The sequence below is a fragment of the Choristoneura fumiferana genome, chromosome 23 (assembly GCF_025370935.1).
Source record: "Choristoneura fumiferana chromosome 23, NRCan_CFum_1, whole genome shotgun sequence".
Classification (NCBI taxonomy): Eukaryota; Metazoa; Arthropoda; class Insecta; order Lepidoptera; family Tortricidae; genus Choristoneura; species Choristoneura fumiferana.
In genome coordinates this window covers 17,884,233-17,910,126 of record NC_133494.1, presented here as the reverse complement: position 1 = coordinate 17,910,126, position 25,894 = coordinate 17,884,233, and the positions used below count along the sequence as shown (strand labels likewise).

Below are 25,894 nucleotides of genomic sequence, written 5' to 3'. Positions count from 1 at the left end.
ATGTGACAATCCATCTCATTCTGCAGATGATTGTCACAAATCATCTCCATTTTAGGTGTCGGATATTGTACTACCCTATTTTTTTATTCTATCGCTTGACCGAGTGATCATTGTCTGAACATGCCAAATAACAGCTTTCTAATCAGTACTAAGTCTCTAGCTAAGCCACTGAAAGATCGACAGTCATCTTGAAATTATAATGGTTCAGTTTTTGCATTTTATTACGTGACCCTAAATCAGGTGTCTTCTTTTTGAAGACGGTTGAAAACCACAAACAGCCCAATTTTAATCCCTTAACTAATAAGCAGACTCATTTACAAATAGTACAAAAACAGAGCCATAATGTTACTGAAAACTCGAAAGCTTTGTTTCTGGAATGTAATTAAAATTTTCCGTCTGCGCGGTCAAAGAGAAGTAAACTAAGGGAAATAATTTACACTATCGTTTTCATGAGGCAGAATTAAGCTAATTTAATGTTATCTTTGCGAGTACTGTAAACCTTTACTTCCTTATTTATATTTACTTACTTATTTTACAAAGCTGCAATTCTACAACAGTCAATTTCAATGATTGAACTATGTTGGCTGAGACACTCTTGTTGGTAATTTCCTTGCTAATGATTCCGAATGATTGAACACTAACAACTGAAACATAAGACATGGACGATCCGAAACACACCATAATAGCTCGATCGATACTACCACAATTCTGCTAATGTTATGGTTGAAAGACAGGAACTGGATGATACTCTCGATTATAGCTCCATCGATCTATGGAAAAGACCCATCGGTTATAACTCGATCGATACTATCGATGATTCCGCTAATGTCAAGGTTGGAAAAGACCCTATCGGTTATAACTCTATGGATTCTATCGATATTCCGCTAATGTCAAAGTTGGAAAAGACCCTATCGGTTATAACTCTATCGATACTATCAATGATTCCGCTAATGTCAAGGTTGGAAAAGACCCTATCGGTTATAACTCTATCGACACTATCGATGATTCCGCCAACATCAAGGTTGGAGAAGACATTATCGATTATAAGTATAACTCCATCGATACTACCGATGATTCCGCTAATGTCAAAGTTTGAAAAGACACTATCGGTTATAGCTCCATCGATGCTAGCTATGCTTCTACCAATATCAAAGTTGAAAAAGACAATATCGGTTGGCATTTTCTTTTAAATTATAGCTTGTACGATTCTTTTAGAGTTTTTATGCATGCTAGCCATCAGCTGCTCTGTAAAAGCGAAATCTTACAGTTTTTTTTATGCCAAATTGGTTGTGGTATTGGTAACTGGTTTCTCACGATACAGGCCCGACCTAGTGTGTGAACCGCTGTTAAACTTTAGTTCCTACCTTTAGGTTAAGTAGCTCTAGCTATGGAGGTAAATTCTAACGTAACGTAATTTACCATTGGAAAATAAATTATTTCTAATTTTCATTTCATTTTCAATAAACGTAGCTAACTGTCAGACGACGCTCAGCCTAAACTAATGGAGCTCTTTAGCTCCTTGATTAGCAGACAATTACCTGAAGTAGGTACCTTAAATAGAAGAGGGGAAATTTTCAGAAGTTCGAACCCGCAATCCTCTGCTCGAAGGGTCGTAGGTATATAATCATCCATCAATCACTCATCGAACCACTGGATTCACACGGAAAAATAGTTAAAAAGCTGTGTTCGCTGTTCAATTGAAATCATGCATAATTCATTAAAATAATTTACTCGCTTCAAGAAAACTTAACACAAATACTTACGCACGCTGCAAAATATAATTATGAATGAGACCTCACAGTAAAAACAAAGAAATAAGTGATATCAAATCAGATCCAAAACGGAACGACCGTAAAAATGTATCGCAACAAAAACAAGAACAGTTTGGGCACATCAAGTTTTTGTAGTTACCGAACCGATTGACCGCGCTGTACTTTCACTAACTTGCTACTCGCTTATCAAGTGCGGGTTCTAATTAGTCACTGACTTCTATATTAACTACGGTAGATAGCTTCTTTGTAGGGTAGGCATCGCGATGAGTTTAGTAACCTATTTAAACCAAAGTTTATATTTTTAAAATTAGTTTATTTTTATTCTTCTTTATAAGTGGAAACTGTTTTGGCTTATGTATCATCTAAATTAATTTATATTCAACTGTGTCATATATGCTGTTCGTTTCCCAAATAAATAAATAAATAAATTAGTAACTTCTTTTTCCTCTTCTGCTTTGAACCAACCGGTCGTTGTGTATCCACCTGTCATGTAACGAATACAGGCTGCAGAAGGAAACGAGGAAAAGAGAGCGGCTTGGAAATTTCTTTCTAGTCCATATCACTAAATGACTCACTCACTCAACTCACTCTTCGTCTCATCCACTCAGGATATTCGCAAAAATATAAGGAGAATCATTTTACCTACGCGAAGATTTTCCATAAAATTTTGGACAAGGGGGAAGTTAAATGCATTGTTTCTAGAAAAGAGTGATCGTTAATTATTATTTTATAGAAATAATTTGACAAACTGCTTGTTACCCCTAGGACTGTACGGGACCATCAAAATCAATAATACAGGCCATTCTGAGGCTTACTGCCAACTTATTCGACACCGAGTGTCACCGAATAGTCAAAAAGAAGATACCCAGAAAATGTTCTATATGCAGATCGATTCACAAAAACTGGCACAATAATTGATTCAACGAAAGTGGGGGCAAAAATGTACCAGTGCTAGTGATTAATTAAAAATCTATTAAGTTTATCGACATCGATAAAAAGTAATTTTTAACCATCATTATTACAATTAATGGCTAAGTTTGAATACCAACGTCATATTGTTGTCCATAAGTTAAAAAGGTCATGATGATTACGTTTGGATCCTCGGGATAAAATTATTCACAAAAAACTTCAAATGGTGTTAGAGAAAAACATCGGAATTTCAACTTTAAAAACATTAAATGATATTGTATCCGGAAAAGAAATGGAACTAAGGTCGTACAGAAGAAATTCATCAACACTATAAATTGTTTGAATTGGCTCCAATTACTACAGCACCTGCACAAACCTGCGAAGCAATTCAATGGTGTGTGTGAAGTTCCTAATTCGCACTGGGCCCGCGTGGTAACTGGCCCAAGCCCTCTTGTTCTGAGAGGAGGCCTGTGCCCAGCAGTGGGACGTATATAGGCTGGGATGATGACTACAGTTGACCTAGAAAGTTCTCTTTTCTTCTTAATTCGAATTCTGAAAATTACACAACGGTTGTACGTCATTTTTATCGATACCAACTAATAAAATTAGCTTAATATGTCCTCGCACTATTAAACGTCAGTGCAAATTTGCACCCGTCAATCCGGTAACACACAGATACTTTCATTCACTCGTTCAATCCATTCGTGCCAGCTCTTGTGAATCGACCTGTACCTACGTAGGTATAATGCGTAATACACCTAAGTATGTACACAGCTACTTGTATACCTTTATTCAACACTCCCTGACCCCGTTTCCTGTCCGAACACTCTTAATTACATTAGCATGTGGCAACGAAGACCCGATGCCGACTGAATGAATGAATAGCCGGAAGATCGGATCTTTAATCACGCTCTTTGAGGGACCGAACTCCGGTAAGTAGAAGGCGTACACATTCGCAGATGAGTAAGGCTGGGGTTCCACCAGAGATTTGCGAGGAATGTATTTTTCATGAACCAATAGAAGAGAAGTTTCCCTGCCGGCCGCACGGCTACGGTAGGTATTCGTTTGGGATATTGCTGTCTTTATCGCTCGTGACATAAGCGCTCGCAGCCGTCCCCCCATGCCTTCCGCAACGACGTCCGTAATTAATATCGAGATAGCTGCAGGCTTTTTCAAGATTTGGACGGTTGAATTTTGGGTTTCTTTGTCCTCATATTATAGTTAGCACAGAAATCAATGATATTTTACAATCAAGATATTCATTATATTGTCTATGCCTGTGGTTTTTTCGATTTTTGTAAAAATGCTTTATTAGTCTGTAATTTTCGTGCAAAGTTGACATCGTTCTTTTGGGCTCCTGTAATTCTGATATTACACATTTATATGAAAATCTGAAAAACCACAGGTACGTCTAGTTCATACTTACAAAATTTCATCTATTTCTGTTTTCAAATGAGACCAGGACTACGTTTGTATGGAGAATGGAACGAAGAGACTTCTCTTAATTTACCTAGCTTCGCTCCGCTTAGCTGTTTCCACTAGAGCTGCGCTGTAAGAGGATAGGTAAATGAAGAATTTCTATTGATTCATGGAAAACACATTCCTCGCAACTCGTCCTCGTACGTCTCTGGTGGAAACACAGCCTAATAAGACTAGCACTATCCCGCAGGCATTATGCAATTTTCATGGATATAAAAATATCACATGAAATGAATTATAAGAACCATAAAAATGGACATAAATACGCTCCGAAAACTTAACTTTTCTTCGGACAGTTAAATGAGGAAACGTGAAGGCAATATTAGCAAACAGAAGGGACAAAGGACAAATCATTTCTCGAAGTAAATTACAAACGTTTCTATCCCTCTTATTGCTTTAGTTCTAAGGTTGAAGCACTAACGTTCAACCTCCGTTCAACGGGTTCCGTGGGAACCCCAAACTACTTAAAAAGGAGATCTGAAGTGTCCCCGACAAAACGTTTCCCCTCGTCCTGCCGACACTTCTAATAATGGCTATCCTCTTGACAAACAGCTTCGATAAAACCGGCCAAGTGCGTGTCGAATTCGCGCACCGAGGGTCCCGTACTTTGTAGGTATCTATGAATATTCTTTTGCCCATATTCTGTAGTTGGAGAGGCACTTGAAGATGATGAATGTCCAGTGTTAGCAGAGCCCCTCTTGTAAGCAAAATGTACAGAGGTCATTTTAGATGGTGGGCGTAGACGGAAAGGCATAAAAAACTAAGATTTTCAGACTTTTTATTGGTTGTGCTATAAGTGCTGCCTTCATACCAAATTTTGATGAGAACCGGTACCCTATAGGTTTTTCGGTTACAGTCATTTGTATCGAAATACTTTTCAATGACTGTTATCTTATGATTGCATTGACTAGCAAAAGTAAAAATGTTAATGACAAACGAATGTTGAATAATAATTTATTGAATCAGGCGTTACTTTTAATACTCAATACTCAATAGTTTATTGCACATGACCACATGATGGTTTTACAGGTGGTGTGACTTAAACTAGGAGATCACATTATGTACCCTGTTGGGCGCAGCAATTAAGATTACAATTACATAATTAATAATTTTAGTATAAATATTATTATTATATTAATTAATTATTACATAGATTATTATTTTTATTGGTTATTATTTTATTTTATTACATTGATATATTTGCATTCCATACATACTATAATTTATCTTCTATATATTGTTGAACACTGTAATATGATTTTTTAACTCACATGTTATTTTAAATTATTTATGAACACTGTATCTTTTTCTTCATCTCTCATTTGTTCTGGTAATTTATTATAAATTTTTATGGACATTATTAAAGCGCCAGCTGAATGCAACTTTGCGGAGGTCCATATCAATGACCAACTACTACTTTGGTCACTGCAAACAAAGCTAAAAAACGCATAGCAAGTTTGGGCGGTTGAGCAAAATAATTGTTTTAGTTTGAAACGAATGTTAAGTTAATCTAAGATTTCCACTAGCCTAATCTGGCTCAGAGTCAGAGTCCCTGTCCTCTGAGCATACAAAATATTGATGCAAGTCATTTGCCGACAACGCGACAACAAATTTCTTCAGGACCCTTCTCAATCATACAGGGTCCTATTACCAGGATATTTGAAAGTAGGACGTGACAACGTTAAGCATACAGTTTTATTCCATTATTCGTGTTAAAATGTATAAGCCGTGTAAGTTTGTGAGCACAAATCCCGTCGATCTCGCTTCTCCGTAGCATTTAAATTAAATAATTCAATTGGTACTCGTCTTATACCGTATAATATCAGAAAGTAACGATTAACGTAACGATTGTAATTCCAAATGTGTTGGACAAGGCCTCTGAGTCCGTCTCGGATACACGGCCTGATGCAGTGAGTGTTGAGTGTATGAATCGAATGATAAGTGAGAACGTGAGAACTAGAAATGGTAATCTCGACTCCGAAAAGTGATCTGATTCACTAAATCCAGCTCCGATATCGGAACCGACTCCGCTTAATGACTCCGACTTCTTTATAGAATCCAAACTGCCTATACTGTCCCTTGTAGCCAGAGCTACCACAAGGAATTTAGAGGAGAACAAAGAAACAAGAAATTTGATAATTGAAGACTTTTTGACATTCATATAGATAGATAGATACATTTAGATAGATTTAAATATTACCTTTTGAAAAAATACATTATAAACACATGTCAGGTAATTATAAGAAAGTCACAAAATGATCGTCAAATGTATACATAAAAATAAAAATAGAATTTACAATGTCAAATTAGAGTAAAATTAAATAATAATTAAAGGTAAAAACAAGAATATAAATCTATGTCAACTTTATGATATACATATGGAATAGGTATACGAATAATATAGCCTACATTGAATAAAGATATTTTCAATTTGACCTTTAAATCCCGGAATTTCCCTTGAACTACACAAAATATACGTATAAAGTATCTCCTTAACCTCAAGCGCTCGTAAAGCGCCTCCGCCCGCCATAACTATCATCTCAGGTCAATCATAGGTCGTGCCCGCTAGGCTTAAGGTCAGAAGATCCCAAGCCTAGTTTTGAGCTAGCGTGACTGTGAGCAGTTACATGTTAAGGTTTTCTATACTCTAGTATAGGTTCATACTTCACCCGTCTAGCGTCTAGTGACCGATTGACTTGAATATTTAGGATTCCTTACCTCATATTATCACTTTGTTGTCTGTCTGTCTAGAAATTGTCCCATGGCGATGGATAGCTGCCAGCCCTTTGGTCTCCAGTTCAGGGGCTTTAGTATTTTTTCAAGATTCTATGTGCGGCAGGACCCCATGGACCAAAATGGGTCAAAAAGCCAATCAATTTAGTTCTATTTTATGATTCAAGACTTTAAAAATACGCTTTACGTTATTATTGTAGCCTTGAATTATTAAGAATAGTAAACTTCATCGTATTACAAAGCGTCCGTTCTGGTCAGAAAACTTGGACTTACCGATAAGACTGAATAGCTAACTACTGCAAACTATAATATCCTCAAGTTTTCTGGCTAACTCAGTGCCTCCATTTCTCAATGTTAAAGTTCTAGCGCAGCACAACGCAACTTGACAATCATTGATGAGATTACTAACTTAACCCAAAGTTCTTACATTTACCCAATCTAAGTAAAAGTTTAGTATGAAACTTAACGTGGCAGGAATGGTAATATAGTAAAGTTATAGAGGAAACTTTGTTAGCAATAATACCCATAGATTATAAAATAAAACAGAAGCTTTACAATCTGAGCGGACAATTGTGTCTACAATTTAACCTAAAAACGCGCGGAGCATTTAACTATCTCACTCTAAATTAAGATTGTTTTGATGGCTTAGTAACGATATCTCTTGTCCGGGTGAGCGGTTAGTTCCAATGGAGTGCCGAGTTTCTCGATGAGGGCTACGGCATAGATGTCGCTAGCGTCACTGCTTAAGTGACTAAGTAAGAAACAAACAAGCTGAGATATGAGGTGCATAGGGAAATTCGTGTCGGTACCGTTGACCATCAGTGGTGTAGCGGTATAGCACACGGTACGGATTACCGAGGACCTGGGTTCGATTCCAGTGATGGTCTTATTTTTCTGTTTTTTCTGTGCATCTATATTTCAGTTTGTATTTTCAATTTATCTCACTCTACTTCTTATCCTACTCGTGAGTTTGGGCATTAAATATTATAACACATGTGGAAAGCACTTCGATGTTTATTTTGTATTCTTTTCTTCTGATGTCTCTCTTTCTCTCTCCTTGCATAGTTCCCGCGGGATAGGGATAAACGAATTCTACGCGAACGGAGTCGCGGGCAACAGCTTTAAAATTAATAGTTAAAAAAAAGTTAATCTAACCCGGTAGGGCGCTCACGTCTTCCGTTTCACCCTGTACCTATACTCGTAATGAACACAGTAATAGACAATACCGTGTGGCCACGGCCATATAATTAAAACGTAGATCGTACTCGTCAAACTCAACAACGTTACTTCAGGGACTTTTAAAAATAATTAGTTTTTTTTAATTTTTATTACACTAAAGTTTATTCGAAAAAGCAATGTAAAGCAAAATATTTTATATTTGTAGCGTGACAGGCGACGTCTCAGTTGGGTACTAGGATGGCGTACATTGAATATACGATTAAGTTTGTTAGAAAAAAAAGTTAAATTTTAATTTTAATTAAGTGGAACCATGATGATCCAATGAGGGCTAACTAGATACTGTTGCTCAGTATGGCTTTCAAACTTTTATTACCTCCATATTTAATACACCCGTTATTCATTACCTATACAGTATCTGGGCCACACATTTTAGACAGCCTAACGCTTTAAAGGTTAATGACGGGTACTGTTTCTGGTTTATTCTATAATCTATGGCAATACCATGGAGGTAGTAAACATAGGTTTTTATCGCAGTACAAAGCGGCAACGACAAGTGGTAAAACGGAATGGGTTAAATCTTAGATATAGCTAGTTAGTTGGATGTTGACTGGACCTGAATCTCAACTTGGTTACGGCTCGACTCTTTAACGATCCATCATTCCTTTAAGTAACTGTGTCCCTTTGTCACTGAGAGCTTGGATTGAGGTTGTTACGTGTGTGCTGTACCGATATAATACGAATATTGTACATTTTTTGCAGATGAGCAGGTTTACAATACAATAATCCTTTATTGTAGGTATAATTCTGAGTCAGCGACCGTTCCACTTTCTTTTCATTTGTTTTATCCTGTATTTTTTCGTTTTCTTTTTTTTTGTTTTCTTGTGTATGTATCATTGTGTTATTTTTTTGTATATATGTCTCTCGGTTAGTGAATATATAAATGTCTTCTTTCTTTCCTTCTTTGTATGTATTATTATTATTATTATTATTGAAATGATACACTAGCAGCTCTTAGAGCTGATGCGTGTACATCACTGCACTTGTGTTTTTAGTCTCTCTTCTTTAAGTATTTTGTCTAGTCTACTTTTAAAACTGTTCACTGAAGGTGCACTTATCACAAGTTCTGGGAGAGCATTCCACGAGTTAACAACACGATAGGGTAGGGTAGGGTAGGGTATGTGGAGATTTTCCAAGGTAAGCAATAGCATTAGAGTAATATCTTCCAAGCAACCTTTACAATAGACAGAAGTAAGTAGTAGTAGTTAGTAGGTTTCTAGTTTCTACGTGACGTTGAACTATAATTTTATTGCATTACCTATCGCATGTTGGTGAAATAAATCTCACTAAATCTCACCTGCCCCACAAATTTCGGAACCCATTGATCCAATTCAATAGAGTACGTGCTTAGATCCAGTACAAATTAGTACCAGCATATAGTACTAGTCTCCAGCCTGAATATTTTCTAGTGCTGGACCCACGCATTCGAACACTGCCAGCCTCTTCGGAACCTTGCCTAAGGAAGTCCCTTAAATATATTTACTTAATTTAAGTTCAGGATAAACATACCTAAATATAGTTAAAGTTTAATTGTTAGACCACAAACAACTTAATCATATATTCCCTATGACGTCGTACGCTTATATATATATGATAAAGAGCTATAAGTAGCTAAAATTCGGTCTGTCGACTTTATAGAAGTTGGAATATCGAAACATCTTCTGGTATAGCTTCTTCGTGGGCTTCTCTTCCTTGTTTCCTCCATGGCAACACTTAGTTTCATAAAACAATGTTGCCAACCAAACAAAAGAAAACTTCGCCCCTGAACTTGGCGGGCAATAAATAAGATATTCTGCACATTATCTTTGCTCCGAGCATCTGGTTAATAACGCTTGGGTGTTTGCCGCTAATTTGGCCGGAAAGTTGGCTGTTTTTTGCAAAAGTTTGCCGGAATTTAGCCGTTTGTTATGCAAAAATGCGACTGTAAATAACGTGGGAGATACAGTATTTGCTCTGTTCAGGATTCCGCGCCTAAAATGATGCAAACAATTTTAAACACCGCGTTTGAGTCGAAAATGTTTCAAATGTTTTCGGATCAATGCCAATTAATTATACTAAAGACTTGGATGGCAGACATAGTTCTTTATTTTATTTTATGTAAGTTTGTTAAGCTTAGGATAGTTTCACTTCAGTAAATATTATTTATACGTAGTATTGGTAGAATAAAATTATAAATATTTCGTAATCATAATTTGATTGCTGGGTGAGCGGTTGGTTCCGAAAGAGTGTGACGTCTCTCGATGAGAGCAGAACATAGATGTCGCTAGTGCTGCTGCATAAGTAGCGTAGTAGAAATAAGCAACCTGAGATATATGCATAGGAAAAATTCGTGTCTAGATTCCAGTCCAGCGGTGGTGTAGGGGTTATAGCACGCAGCACGGATTTCTGAGGACCTGGGTTCGATTCCCAGCGCTGGTCTCTTTTTCTGGTTTTTCTGTGCATCCATGTCTCAGTTTGTATTTTCGAAATATTTCGTAGCCAAACTGAATATGCATTGATCGTGTCACCTCAAACAATTTGCTTTGTTTACTACTAGGGTGATCTGTCGGCATAATGGAGAAAACTTTGTAATTGATAGGCTTATTTGAACCCTGATGGCATCCATCATTGATGGAAACGAAACGAGCCAGCGCGACGTTAAAACTTCATGATTTATTTACGCGGCACAAACCAAGCATTATCCAAATTTTGTAATTGGATATTTATTGTTGACTCTATATTTGGGTCACGCTTCGATTTGTTCAAATGTGTACAGTCAAATCAATTTGATTTGTGATACCATAGAACCTTACTGGCTAATGTAATGAATTTCATCCTTAATAATACTGCTATTCCGCGTAGCCAACAATAGCTAATACCGCGTAGCTGACTTGAATTATTGCAGGAGAGGGTTTAAATTAATTGTAGATTGATAAACAAGTGTTGTGATAAACGAGCGAGCAAAGCGAGCGAGGGTGCTTATAGTTTGCGGGTGTAATTGATTGAATTGATTTACACTCGAGTTGAACACTCTACTTTTCATCACAAATGCGAGGAAATATAGAAAAACCGTTATAAATGTATACATACGCGATTTGTAACAGAGCGGAATAAAATGTATCCCGCCAAACCGTCTTTTGTTTTTTTTTTGCTTTGGCACATCTGGCCAGCAGCATTATGCCAGCATGGAGGTTTGGAGGTAAGTTTACACATAATAATCTCGTTGTTTACCAGTTCGTGAATACAAAGGAGCACCATTCGAGTTTTAAATTTACTTACATCCCTGAAGATGCAAATCGAATTTACAACACGGATTTCATGTTAAATGCAACCTACTTTCAGAGCTTAAGTGATATATCCTTGTGTTTATATTAAATATGCCAGATGCGAAATCTCAATAAGTTACGTGGCATTAGCCATTATTGGTGACCCGGCATCGCACTCTCAACGACATAATGTAATTCCTAATTTTTTAAAGGATGATATCAGTTTTTACAAGCTTTTATTTAGTTTCACCTGTCCCGCTGTCTCTCTGTCTGCTTAAAATCAAATCTACCTAATTGAATTAATTAATTGTTACATAAAATTGCTGACTAAAACTAAATGTCGTATAACGTAAATCGGTTGATTGTGACGCACTATTAAGTATGTACCTAACACCTGTATGACTATCGACAGTCTGACAATAAATGGATTTGGATTTCAATAATCGTTAATAACCGACATATTTTTTTTGTATGTTTGATTGAATTTTGCAGCGCATTGGTTTTTTACCGTAATGCTGTAATTATTATTGATTAATAAATAAATAATAATCATTATTGTGTAAAGTTGTATGGGCGTTTTCAAAAGAAAGTGTACCCTCTCTTTTATTTTAAATTTTGGAAAAATATGGTTTTTCCGCAATTCTTCGGGCTATGTCGGTAACCTTAGTTATTGAAGTGGCAGTGGGCGGGGCACATTGCTCGCAGGACTGATGGCCGATGGGGTCAGAAGGTTCTCAAATGGGGTCCACGTACCGGGAGACGAGCTGTCGGTAGGCCTCCAACAAGATGGAGCGACGACCTGGTTAAGATCGCGGGATCGCGGTGGATGCGGAAAGCACAAGACCGGTCTGAGTGGAGAGCCTTGGGGAGGCCTATGTCCAGCAGTGGACGTCTTTCGGCTGACATGATGATGATGATGGTTTTTCCTACTCAGAATCAAGAGGACAATCGATTCCGATAGTTTAAAAAATTGTCCCCAAAAAAATGCAGGCTTTGCGACGTTTTTTTCATACACTCAGTATGGACGTGACAAAACTTGACTCATAAAATTTTGTATTAAAAAATGGGGTAATTTTATAAACGATCGGAATCGATTGTGCTCTTGACTCTGAATAGAAAAAACATTTTTTTTAATTTTAAAAATTTAAAAGGGTAGGTACACTTTTTTTTAAATGCCCATATTTTGTTGTATGTCATTTTAAAGTTCAATAAGTATCTCAAAAACCTGCCAAGTGCGAGTCGGGCTCGCGCACAAAGAGTTCCGTACCATCTATACAACATTCATATTAATCGGGGTCGGGGGTTAAAAAAACTCAGCACGTGCTTTCGGTAGCCAGACGAGTTTATACGACAAAACAAAGTCAAGGACCTTCACTCCGTTTTAAGTATTCCTCGCACAAAGTGTTTCCTCTTATCATTCGTAATTACAGCTGTGGAACACTTCCTGCGCAGATCTTTCCTGAATTTTATAATCTGGCATTATTTACGGCAAGGTGAATGGGTATTTAGTATTCAGTGGAGCTTTTTTCACCATATTGTCTCTTCACTATACAGGGTGGAAAAAATCTATGGGCCCTGGAGGGCAACCACCTTAAATCCTTTAGTTAGCTAATCAAACTGAAAGGAAACACTCCTTTATTTCTAAAATGAAACAAAACTGCATTCAAAGATCTTCTAAACTTCGCTTGTCTCACCCGGGAATCGAACCAACTAAAAAATAAACAGTTTTATTATACGAATTTGGTGTTTGAAATAAAAAAAGCTATAACTAATACTAATTTTATTTTATCATCAATATGAAGAACATGCAAACATAAAAAAAAATTCTCAGACGGCTATTAAAAAGAGAAAGAGTTTTAATATTTTAACTGATCAGTTGTTCGAAATGACTCCCTCCTTCTGGATAGAGAAATTTAGCCTTCGTGAAATTAATTTCGTGTAGCACTCTGCAAGTCAAAGTCAAAGTCAATATCTTTATTCAATTTAGCTATAACAAGCACTTATGAATGTCAAAAAAATCTACCACCGGTTCGAAGTGTTGTGGTCTATGCTCCTAATAACATTTTCTACCGCATCCCTTAGTTCCTGTTCAGTACTATAACACGTTTTGTTAATATCATTTCATGGTATCTCGTACAACAGATGAGTGTAAGGAAGGCCATGTGTTTTATTAGACAAATTTTATCCTGAACAATAATCTTATCGATTCGTATAATAAAATAACAAATGTTAATTTTTTATTTTTAGTTTGTTCAATTCCCGGTTAAGACAAGCGACGTTTAGAAGAATTTTGAATGCAGTTCTGTTTAATTTTAAAAATAAAGGAAGGTTTCCTTTCAGTACAATTAGCTAACTAAAGGATTTAAGGTAGTTGCCCTCCAATGGCCCATACATTTTTTCCATCCTGTACATGTACCTAAAGATACAGTCCAGTGTCTAACTCATTGCAGCTATTTAATTTTGTATTTTTTTTTATTCTACTGGATGGCAAACGAGCAAGTGGATCTCCTGATGATAAGAGATCACCACCGCCCATAGACACCTGCAACACCAGGCTGCAATTGTACTCAAAAGCAAGATTATCTAGAACGAAGTATCTGAATATCGAAAATTGAAATATCGATAGTTAAAATATCATTTTTTCAGAAAGTCATTTTTTCATAATATATAATTACAAATAAAATACTTAAAAACATATACATTAAAGAAAAAAAAAATAAAAAAATAGTAATAATAAAAATACAGGGATGTATGGGGTCTCTTAGTTACAATACTAAACACTAACTATATCTAAACTACTTATATCTACGTTCAGTGGAAGTGTAGAATGCTTCCACCGTCATAAGTTTTGAAATAAAATACATAATCTATTAATAAATAAATAACAAACAACACAAAAATAAATGTTCTCATTTATAAAATTCAAAGTCAAAGTCAAAATATCTTTATTCAATTTAGGCAATAACAAGCACTTATGAATGTCAAAAAAAGTCTACCACCGGTTCGGAAAAACCTCTGTTGAGAATTAGTAGGATCGGCTTGCCTGTGTTGTCTGTATCGATAATACGTCTGTGCTGGGGAGTCTAGAGGCATAGAATCGGTGGCACGTTGGCCCAAATTCATGTAAGCTGCGTGCGAAATAAACTTGAAATGTAAATTATGATATGACATTAAAAATGAAATGAAAACTTATTCTTAAGTAGATACGATAGATACCTACTACATCCTAGTTTGTGAGTGTGTCGTGCGTGTCTGTGTTCATCACTCCTTCACGTTAATCATAATAAATCTATAAAATAATATAAATAATTCCGATCCGCATTAGCGATCCCTTCAAATAGCGAACCTACTGTGTTAAAAACCTACTACTGCTACTGTGTTTAAGGCAGTCGGGTTTTTTGTTTTGTTTTTTTTTTAATTTATACTTTTTGTAGACGCCAACCCTAGCGCTCTGTCCAGCCGTAGGTATAAATTTCAAGAATACGGCGTAGTCAATCTATACTGCCTTGTTACTTGTACTGTGGTTTATGGCTACGGCGTGCATTGAGTAGGCAGCAGGGTAAGCAGCGTAAATGCTGGTGGCGCTCTGCTTCGGCGCTAACTACCAACTGGCTACCCTGGAATGGACCCAACGCACCTATGCATCTACCAATGCATCTATGTGGCAGGCCTATGTCCTACAGTGGACGTCCTATGGCTGATATGATGATAATGGCTTCAGAAAGTCTAATAATACGAGTAACTGTGATATTTTTATAATATCTTTTTTAATCAAATCCAAATCCAGGTCAATCCCAGCTTGCAAGATCAATTTTGTTAAAGGATTATTATCTAGTAATTGGTTTCGGAAAATATCATGTTTGCCTTACGAAAGCATTACGGTATTAATAAATTGGAAGCAGTGTGTCATCGTTGGAACCCTTTTATCTTAGTCCAGTAACAGGATTCGTTTTAGAATAAATATTTGCTAAATAATTGCTTTTCGCAAGCAAGCCAATTAGTGAGTTGGAAAAACACACGCATATTAAAAATCTGACCCTGTTTCGTACTGCCTATGTACTACCTAAGTACATATTATTATCTCACAAAGTCAAAGGCAAAACATCTTTATTCAATTTAGGCAGGATACACAGGATGTAAACGTTAAAAGTAGCCAGGCAATTATTCCGTTAATATAACAGATATTAGAAAAGTTAAACAATATCAATATTCGGGACTAATGTAGATACAATCATATTAATGTTATAAATACAGACAATCATATAATTTACAATATTAGGACTATAATAGATACAATCAATCATAGTATAGATACACACAATCGCAATTCAAAATATTGTGTTATAAATAATCGATCGATTAGTAATCGATTTACAAACGTGTGACATCCATAAAAACATAAATTTTAATTAACGATAGCTTTAACTATTGAGAACCGTTTTATTGAGAAAATATACTAACAACTACTTTTACTAATGGAGAGTTATTAATTTGCAATGTAATGCAATGCAAACATTTATTTGACGTTTCAGAGAGGCAGCGAATGTTATGTCAGCAGAGCTTACGTAACTGCAAATCGAAGTATGTCACTGCTATTTGACTTCAGCGGAACAACTAACGAAGTTCGTGCAATCGCCAAGCTTTGTTAATACACTTGCCGAATATTTGTATTTTTTTTTTTACTAGAAATACTACTTAGAAATATATGACTACTCGCCATGTTGCGGAATTTCATTGGAACTAATTTCTTACCACTGGCAATAATTTTAATGATTGTCAGTGTCACTGTGGCGGTTTCTTTGGACAATAACAAAATGCCCAAACCGATTCGTAGTCAACAACAAATCATTGTAAATAATGTTTATAATAAACTACTGAAAAAAAAACGCTTGGGGAATTAAACTATTTCACTACAAAATCTTTCCAGTTTAACATCAGAGCTAACAGGTAAACGTTGTAGACAAGTCAAGATGTCATTGTTCCGACTATACTGAACTATTGCCATATAAATAAGAACAATAGCGCCCTCTTGACAATAGTCATATATTTTTGGTTTACCTTTACGTTTATTAGTGCTTATGCTTTCAGCACTTAAAATATTATGTTATTATGGAAGTCACACGTTGAATAAGTCTAGTACAGACAGGCTACTCGATCAATTACCATAAAGATCCAATCGCCGCACGTGACAAAGTGGCAGGAAAAGTATTAATTCGCAAGAAGCGGGTCGTACTCGTATAGTTTATGGCGCGGAGAGAACCAGTCAGGAATGTGGCCGAGGGGCACTGCCCCAGTGACGCTCCTGGCCGTGACTCGTTTGACCCTCTTTTGTGTTACATCCTGATGATGAGCTGATTCGTTGCCGTTTTTGTAATGTTCGGCGAATTGTTCTTTAACCCCCGGCGCAAAAGGAGGGGTGTTAATGCCAATATCTGTCTGTCTTTCCGTAGTATCGTAACTCTCAAACGGATGGACCGATTGCGATGCGGTTTTTTTAAAACTGGGTTTTTTTGCGATGGATTGGTGCAAACCGGTTCAGGTTAAGTGCTCTTAACCTATTACAGCAATTTTACAAGCTTTTATTTAGTTTCACCTATCCCGTTGTCTGTCTGTCTGTCTGCAGTCAAATCTTGCAAGTTAAATTTGAGGAACTTCCAGTAGTCAGATTGACTTGAAATTTGGAATACTTATGTAAATCGCGTGACAATACAATAATCTAGTAGTGACAGTGCTGCGGCGTCAGGCCAGCCTATATTACATGCAGGCCAAATTGACTTTTCAACGGTTAATACACTCGAGAGCAAAAGTTTCGGGTCACTAACATTTACTTCAATATCTGGAAAACGAATAAAGCTATCGTATTGAAATAAATTGAACCTTATAGACAATTTAATGTTACTAAAATAAAATGCATAACATTTATTACTGATCATTTGTTATTTTGTTTAAAACGACAAATTAAAAATGGCGTCAATTTGCTTGCAAAACCAAAACTGAAAACATTTAAGATTTTATATTTACAAGTAGTTTTAACGCAGTTTAGTACTTGGTATTACCCCACGTGCTGTCTGCACTGCTGCTATGCGATTCGGCATGCTGTACACCAAGTTTCTGAAACACTGTTGGGAATGTTCTCCCATTCCTCTACCAAAGCATGTTTCAAGTCACGAAGCGTAATTGAAGGAGGATCTCGCTGTCTCACACGTCGTCCGAGCTCGTCCCAGGCGTGCTCGATCGGGTTAAGGTCGGGGCTACGTGCTGGCCACTCCATGGGACGAATATTCACCTCATCGAGGTAGGTTTCCACTACACGAGCAGTGTGGGGATGGGCGTTATCGTGCATAAAGATAGCATTTTCACCGAGTCTTGCCATAAATGGACCGACGTGCTCGTTAAGGATTTCATCCACGTATCTTACGCCATTAAGAGTACCGTTTTCGATCAGTACTAGCTCTGTTCGGCTTTCCGCAGAAATTCCAGCCCAGACGAGAACCGAACCACCACCTTACGCCACCTTTTCTTCAATACAGGCTTGCATTAATCTTTCTCCTGGTCTTCTGCATACCTTTGACCTTCCGTCGTTTTTATACAGCATAAATTTTGATTCGTCCGAGAATATGACATTTGACCAATTTTCAATCGCCCAATCTGAATGTTCGCGTGCATAAATTTGTCTTGCTATACGATGGTGCCGCTCGAGTTCCGGACCATTTGCGGGTCTAAATGGTTTCAAATTACCTTCAGCAAGTCGCCGTCTTACAGTCCAAGCACTAGGGTTGCTTCCACCAAGCCCTAAAAAATGTTGAGTCAGTGCTGTTCCCGTAAGAAATCGATTTCGCAGCATAGTGTTAACTGGATATCGATCTTCCCGTTCCGTTGTACACCTGGGTCTGCCTGTTATTGGTCTGCGTAGGTTCAAATCAGTTTCTAGAAACCGCTGGCGAACACGCTGGACTGTAGACAACGATACACCGACTATTCTTGCAGTTTCTCGCTGACTTATCCCAATTTCCAGCAGCGTGAGGATTCTCGTACTCATAATTACTACTTTGATAATGACTATTGGATACTTGGGGCACTTCTTATAAACACATTTTATGACAGAACAAAAACAAAAGCAAAGACAGTTGCGAAAATTAGAAGTTCTAATTTGAGAAAAAAGCGATCATTTTGTTTATAACTTTTTTAATGGCATTACTTCACGTCAACCAATATTTTTTTATACGTGTAATGAAGGATTATTAAATTGTCTATAAGGTTCAATTTATTTCAATACGATAGCTTTATTCGTTTTCAAGATATTGAAGTAAATGTTAGTGACCCGAAACTTTTGCTCTAGAGTGTATTTATATATGTATATCTTTCATAACGATTCCCCAAGACAGTAAATATCTCGAAAGATAAATCATGCCATAAGCAGTTAAAAAAAATCTTTCAGTGGTAAGTATTGAGTGCGGTGCGCATTTCTTACTGCAGTCAATATTTGTTGACGAGTAGCTTAGTAACGAAACTGTGACCGACAAACCTTTGTTGCCGCAGTCTTATACATAGCCCAAATCTACGCAAGCGCGTATTGCCATCTTTATCATCTTGGTAGTAACAATAAACAAGGGGAACTACATTTAGTGGAGACATAGTAACAGCGTGGTTCTAGCGTTAGGTGCGTGCTAAGTAGATACTTACTCAATTTTTATATTGGCTACTAGGTCACTGTGAACTGTTGGCACTAATGAAAGAAGACTTTAAGAATGTACTGCAAGCGTCTGTACAGAAGCAATGGGACGAAGTGCGGCTTGCTATGTCGGCTTCACTTATTTCGACGCTTTGGATGAGGTATTATCAAACAATTTCTTCTTTTAGGGCTGTTTCACCATTCATTGATTAGCGTTAACCGACAGTTAAATGTGATGCCGTCTCCGTCTATTCGAACAAAACAAATAGAGACGGCATCACACCTAACCGCTACTTAACACTAATCAATGGAGGTGAAACAGCCCCTTATTATAAATTTATTTTAAGAACTAGGTACCTAAGAGTAACCACTTAAAACTCATGGATAATGATTTTGCAACTTTTTTAAAATGCTGACCCACCATTTAACTGTTTTACACGATTTAATTATTTTAGAGAGTTTAGGTATTGAATCAGAGTACCTACCTAATCAGACGTATTTGCGGACGTCCGCCATATGAAATGAAATGAAAATGAAATGATATATTTATTCCAGACGTTAGTCCATCAAAACGTCTATCTTAAGGTCGCCGGTGAGCAAAGTAATTGTTTATAGTTTACTAGCTGTTGCCCGCGACTCCGTTTGCGTAGAATTCGGGTTAAAATCGCTACCCCGCGGCTACTACTTATCCCGGGAAAAAAAGTAGCCTATGTCCTTCCTCGGCACTCCCAACCATCTCTATACCTACCGAAATTCGCCCAAAGACAGACAGACAGAGTTACTTTGACATTTATAATATTAATAGGGATTTCAGATCGGATCTATACCTATAATAATATTATTATGTAATTGTAACAGGTGGCCAGGCGCGAAGGTTGCATAGTAGCTAAGATGAAGTTTACGAGCCAAATGAGACGCTTTTAGGGGATGGTGTGGAAATAGCGAACTTCGTCTACTTCATACTGTCCGGCCGCTGCCAGATGATAGAATCATTGCAAGTGATCGTAACTACGCGACTGGGAAAGAATTACTACGCGCTGCATGATCCCTATGTATGTATGTATTATTACAAACCACTTGACATTAAGGTACTTTTAAGGTTTTCCTTATATTTATTATTAACTGTTGCCCGCGGTGTACTGCCGTTTTCTTTTGGCTAATATTATATTCCAAAGAAAATGTTTGTTCAAAATGACACTTCGCACACGAACCAACCACAGAAACCAACTGCTACCAGAAGTAGGTTAGGTTAGGTTAGAACTAGGGCATGCGGTACCGGTACCATTTCCAGAACCGGGACTGAGATTTTCGGTACTGGGGCAGAACCGGGAATTCCGGGATTTCGGTACTTTTCGGTACTGAGTAAATGAATTGTATTTTTTTTGTTAATTTGATAAATGAAACACCTGTAAAGTGATAATTTGGTAATTTAACCCAAAACAATTAACAAAGTGCAAAATTTAATCAACAAAAGTCAAAACACAGGTATGGAAAAGATCCTATATGCCTGTTTACCTATAACGTTCGCTCAAATGTCTCCGCATTGCCGCTGTGCGCACTGTGCGGGCTGGTTTTTTCCCTCTGTGACTCGGCTGAGGTGGTCCTACGGCGGTTCTCTATAGCGCAGGTTGCACTTCTGGGTGAGTTTAACGCCTACCGCCAGGTGTGGTTATTCCCGTTCCACCATGCTGTAAGAAAAGCTCATGCTTTTGCTCTGGCTTTGAATTTCTCACACCTGTGCCAATTTAGTCGGTTTCAAAAACTCAGTCGTGTTTATTTTCCGTCCGTGTGTGCCTCTTTCTATTTCCCACCACCTTTCAGCTACACTTGTTTTAAGGGCGAATATTCGAGCGTTTTGACCGCTCGGTCAAACGCCATTAGCATCCCACGTTTATAAGCACAACAGAAAGAAAATTGCGTCAATTTTAATCACGCGAAATTTAGCATCGGTATTGTCTTTAATTTTCATAAAAATTTAACCCTACGCATAACCCTTTTTAATAACACCTGCCAGAAACTAACGACAAAAAAAAACGCTGAATATTCGCACTTTTCTTCCAAACTAAACTTTGGGGGTCACATCGAGGCCTTGGTGAAAACCGCTGCGAAAAAGCTTGGCATCCTTTCCAAATTAGGCGATACTTTATTGCGGACCAGCTCCTTCACCCTTACAGAGCCCGAGTCCGGTATTGCATGGAGTACCTATTGCTGTCACCTTTAGGACGGCTCTGCCCAGTACTAGTTGCTGCTTTGGATTCGGTGGAACGGCGAGCGATGAAGAAACTCATTAGCGGCGATTTTGTGGTAAATTTTTGCTAACAGAGTTCGCCACCGCAGAGGGTAGCTCGTGCTCGGTGCTACACAATCTTATTCCATCAGTTCCTTCCATTCACAGGTCGACCAGAAGTAGGCGGAATCTTCACCTTTATGTTGTCAGCATCCTTAAACTTCACACAAAGCGTTTTCGCTCGTCCTTCATTATCCGGCCGGATATTTAAGGAGTGGAAAGCCTTGCCAGCTTCTGTGTTTTCTGATCGCTACAATGAGGCTGTCTTAAAATCTAGGGTGAATGGACATTTATTTGGCAAGCATGCTCCACCTCAGTCAACATCTTTGCTTACCATCAGGCGTGATTGTGGTCAAATGCAAGCATATTACTGTATATAAAAATATGACAAAATAGAACAAAAAGATACGTAACACATCACAATTCACTAACATATAACTAGTTGTTATTTAGATGGTAGTGTAAATTAACATTACATAGATAAAAACACAAACAAGCTCATCACTATCATTATCAATCGTTTAGACATACAGACTACAGGATAGTACCAATACTAAATCCTAACAGCTATATTTTGACTACCTGAGGCCATATTGTCTAACGCGCTGACATTAGCGGTTGCAATTACCATCTCCTTCTACCCTTCATCCTACACGAAGTGACAGAAAGAAATGTAAAAAACGATTGTGATACCAAGTGCGTTAAGCAATAAGACCTCAGTACCCCTAGTGTAAGTTTTCGGTTACAAAATACGTGTCGATCACGTTCGCGTAAAAATCTCAATTTGTATGGAAACACGAACATCGCAAACGTTCCACTAGAGGCGCTGTTCGTGTTTCCATACAAATTGAGATTTATCGCGAACGCGATCGAGACGTATTTGTAGCCGAAAACTACACTAGGGGCACACTGGTTCACCATTCGTCGTCGTCGCCGTCGTCAGGTCGGGCAGCAGGCGGACCGAGCATGCCGATTGCACCCGAATAAAACCGAGCGTGTGTGAATCGCTTAAGTGACAGCATTACAAGCCCACGCGTAATTTTTGAATTTTCAAAACGTCAATTAATTTAGTTACAAACTCAGTACCGAAGGAACCGAAGAACCGGGATTTTTTTCTCCCAGAACCGGTACCAGTGTATTCGAAAATTCCCGGATTTCCCGTACTTTCAGTACCGGGAATTCCCGGGAGCATGCCCTAGTAGAACTGCGTCCCCCACAGAAACGAACTGCTACCAGAAAAGTTGGTTAAATTATGCCATAAAATATTTTGGGAAGAGTGCTTTATTAAAGCAAATGATTTTTTGACAAATGATAATTTGAGTAAAATATTTTGGGATTGTGATAATTTGGGAAAAGTTTTTAGCCCTTAGTAATCCGTTATCCGCGACTGCGCTTGCGAATGCGAAGAATTCAATGATCGCGCCCGCGGAAACTGTCCAATTTACCGGAAACTATCTATATATGTCCTTCTCAAGGTCTCAAATCATCTCCTTATCAAATTTTATTACGATCATTGGAGCAGGGACCTACTTCAAGTGTGAAAGCATAACAAAAAAACAAAGTTTATTTTAGATCCTTCGGGAACTGTACCATTTTTCGGGATAGAAGTTGCTTCGTAACATAAATAACTATTACCCGTGTCTACTGTAGGTAGGTAAGGTTAAATAGATAATATAATGTTAGAAAGGATTTTCAGATACCAGAAGAAGAAAGTGAACAAGATTTCGACAAGAAATGGTTTGGAGCTTACCAAAATTTAAACATGAGCAGTCAATCGCTAAGAGAGAGGCAAGAAAGCACAGTGAAAGGTAGTAGGGCTGCAAGCAAAGTAGAGGGAATAAAAGTAGGTAGTGGTTCAAGCACTGCTAATCATTTGGAAGAACTAGAAGACCAACTAAACAATCTGGAGGGTTCTGACGAAAAAAGACATAGCGCCACCAGTGCTATTAAACTCCAAGTGCTATGAAACAACGTCCGTCGGAGAGGCACGAAAGCGTACGAATGGAACCGACAAGTGAGGGTGCTGAGGGGAATAGAGAGAGTGCTGATAGCGCTGGGAGTAAAGACATCTTACTGAAAAAACATTCATCTACTCGTACAAGACCTTCAGTGAGGTAAGATTTATGCTTCGAACTTTAGTCATATTATGTAGGTAACCATTAAACAGTTATGACTCAAAAGAATCCATAACAATCGAATTGGATTAAATAAGTATTATGTTATGTTAATGGGAAGTGCACCTGCTCAGTCTGCTTGGTCCGCACATGATCCTCAACAAAGTTTTGCAAAGGTTTTCGCTGTCGTGGGTGGGGTGACGCAACCTTCTTTGATGTTTCTAGGGTTTCGTACCCGACCTTATGGAATTCTATTAATGTCGTTATACTGTCTGTCTGTGTGTTTGTCAATCTGCCCGTCACGCAGGTCTGCTGTATGTATCTTAAGAAGTATCATACCTAAGAATGTAGATGGGTCGATCAACTTTTTGTTGTCACTCGTTGCAAACATGCATGCATTTTTGTTGTAGTTTTAAGCCCCTTCTAATTGGTCATCTAATAAGCATATTAATATACTCGTAATGTGACACAACATTTCTTCTGTTAAACTGTACTACAGTCGAGTTCATAAACTTGTGAGCAAAAATTTGATCAAAAATATCTGAACACGCTTCTACGCCGTTAACAATAGAGTCCCGTTTAGATATTTTTGATCAAAATTATGCTCACAAGTTTACTTTTGTCTCCTAGCTGACGTAACAGAATAACAACAAAAAATACAACTATTTCTTCCACCCAAATAGTCAGCTAAAATTAGTAAATAATGTGTATTTATTTCCATTGCCGCTAAAACAACAAATAATAAAAAATGAAAGGAAAACCAACCGACTAATATAAAATGACCCCAACTGGACGTTTTGCATAGAAGCAGGGCTCGACTAACACGGAATTGTTATAGATACGCCCGTTTATAGTGTATGTTACGTACCCACAATTTTTTTAAGGAACCCTTGGCCGGTTTTTTCATCAGCTTTTGTTTTTGCAGACTAAGTGTAATCCCAGAAGTGGGAGCGCCTCCGCCTCCACCGAGCAATTTGAAAACTTATTTCATGCAGGTTTGAGAAACATTAATTCTAAGATTAGAAGAGTTATAGGAAATAGTTGAGTTGAGAGCTAGGGGCAATATCGCAATCCGTATGAGTTTGTCAATGGTAATCAAAAATATCGACACATGAACTCTAATTTCTCAATAATAGAGTGCATGTTCCGATATTTTTGCCAACCTTCGCCGCTCGGAAATATCTGATGGCGACTGTACTAGGGGGAAAGGCACATTAAGTATCTAGTACCTAGCTAGATGACGACTTCCGCGTGGCGGCCAGCCAGGCCAGCGTTGAGAACAATAAAATACAATACAATACAAATACTCTTTATTGTACACCAGAAATAGTAAGCGATACAGAAAACAGATACACAGAGATTTTTTTTTATTGTTATCTACTTACATTTATGTTATAAGCAATATTATTACTAGGTAGCTAGTTTTGCTTCAATCATTTTCAATATTTGTATTACATGTAAATTCTTTATTGCACATAAGAAATGAAAAAAAAAACCGACTACAAAAATATTGAAATTATTTTCCACCAGTTTGAAGTCGGTGCCAGTAGGAGTGGACCTATAGTCGTCTACTTTACTTGTAGGTAAGGTACTATAATATTGGGCGTCTATCAATCATGCTGGCTCGTGCTGAAGCACTGACTACAAACTGGTTCTTCCATATATTCTATATGTATGTACTTATGCTTACCTACATACCAAATCTCATCCAAATCCGTCCAGCAGTTTTAGCGTGAATATTGGTAGGATTGTGTTTGATCTTAATAATTATCTTTATCAGGTGGTTCAACTAAACCCTGGTTCCAGTTTTGGATTTGGCGAGAACATGCGTGATCGTCGAATCATCGCTCTCACGCCCGTCAACTGCATGCTGCTACCGAAGATATGGCTGCTGCAACGAAACACAGCTAATATTTGGTCACGCATACAGCACTACCTTGAGAAAAAGGTCAGGAAACTTCATTCAGAATTATGATTATCATCAAGATAAGATAAAAATTGTGGGTAGGTTAAAAAACTTAAATTAATTAGATCAGTTCGTTAGTACCACACGAGTATTATTGTATTGTCATCAGAACTACGCAAAATTGGCAACCTTCGTATCAATACAACAATAAAATGTGTGGGTGGAAATCAAGTTGAAAGATTCCGTTACATACAAACCTACTCGTAAATACATAGTGAATAGTACAGGTGAAGCTAATATAAGCGCGTTAATAAAAACACAATTCAACCGGATAGCTACCTAACTAGCCATTTTTTATCTTCCTGTGGAAGCGAAGTCGCGGGATAAGCCAGTCACTCTATAAGAGCAACTATTGCAAGTGTCACAGGGATAGGTATCGTAAAATGACTCTTTCATTAGGTAAGTACATTTGATTCCTGACCCACTGTAGAACGTTCGAACTAAAGTTATACAATTAATTCCTTTGTTGGTTTGTTTGTTC

General features: G+C 37.6%; 1 protein-coding gene and 1 pseudogene across 1 annotated transcript in view; one reads left to right on the top strand and one right to left on the bottom strand.

The window, feature by feature from the left end:
* The window catches only part of LOC141441148 (uncharacterized), a 29,063-nt pseudogene extending 3,597 nt beyond the window's left edge, over positions 1-25,466 (top strand).
* Positions 1-25,894, bottom strand: part of LOC141440731 (uncharacterized) — a 169,471-nt gene that overhangs the window by 100,187 nt on the left and 43,390 nt on the right. The window lies entirely within an intron of this gene.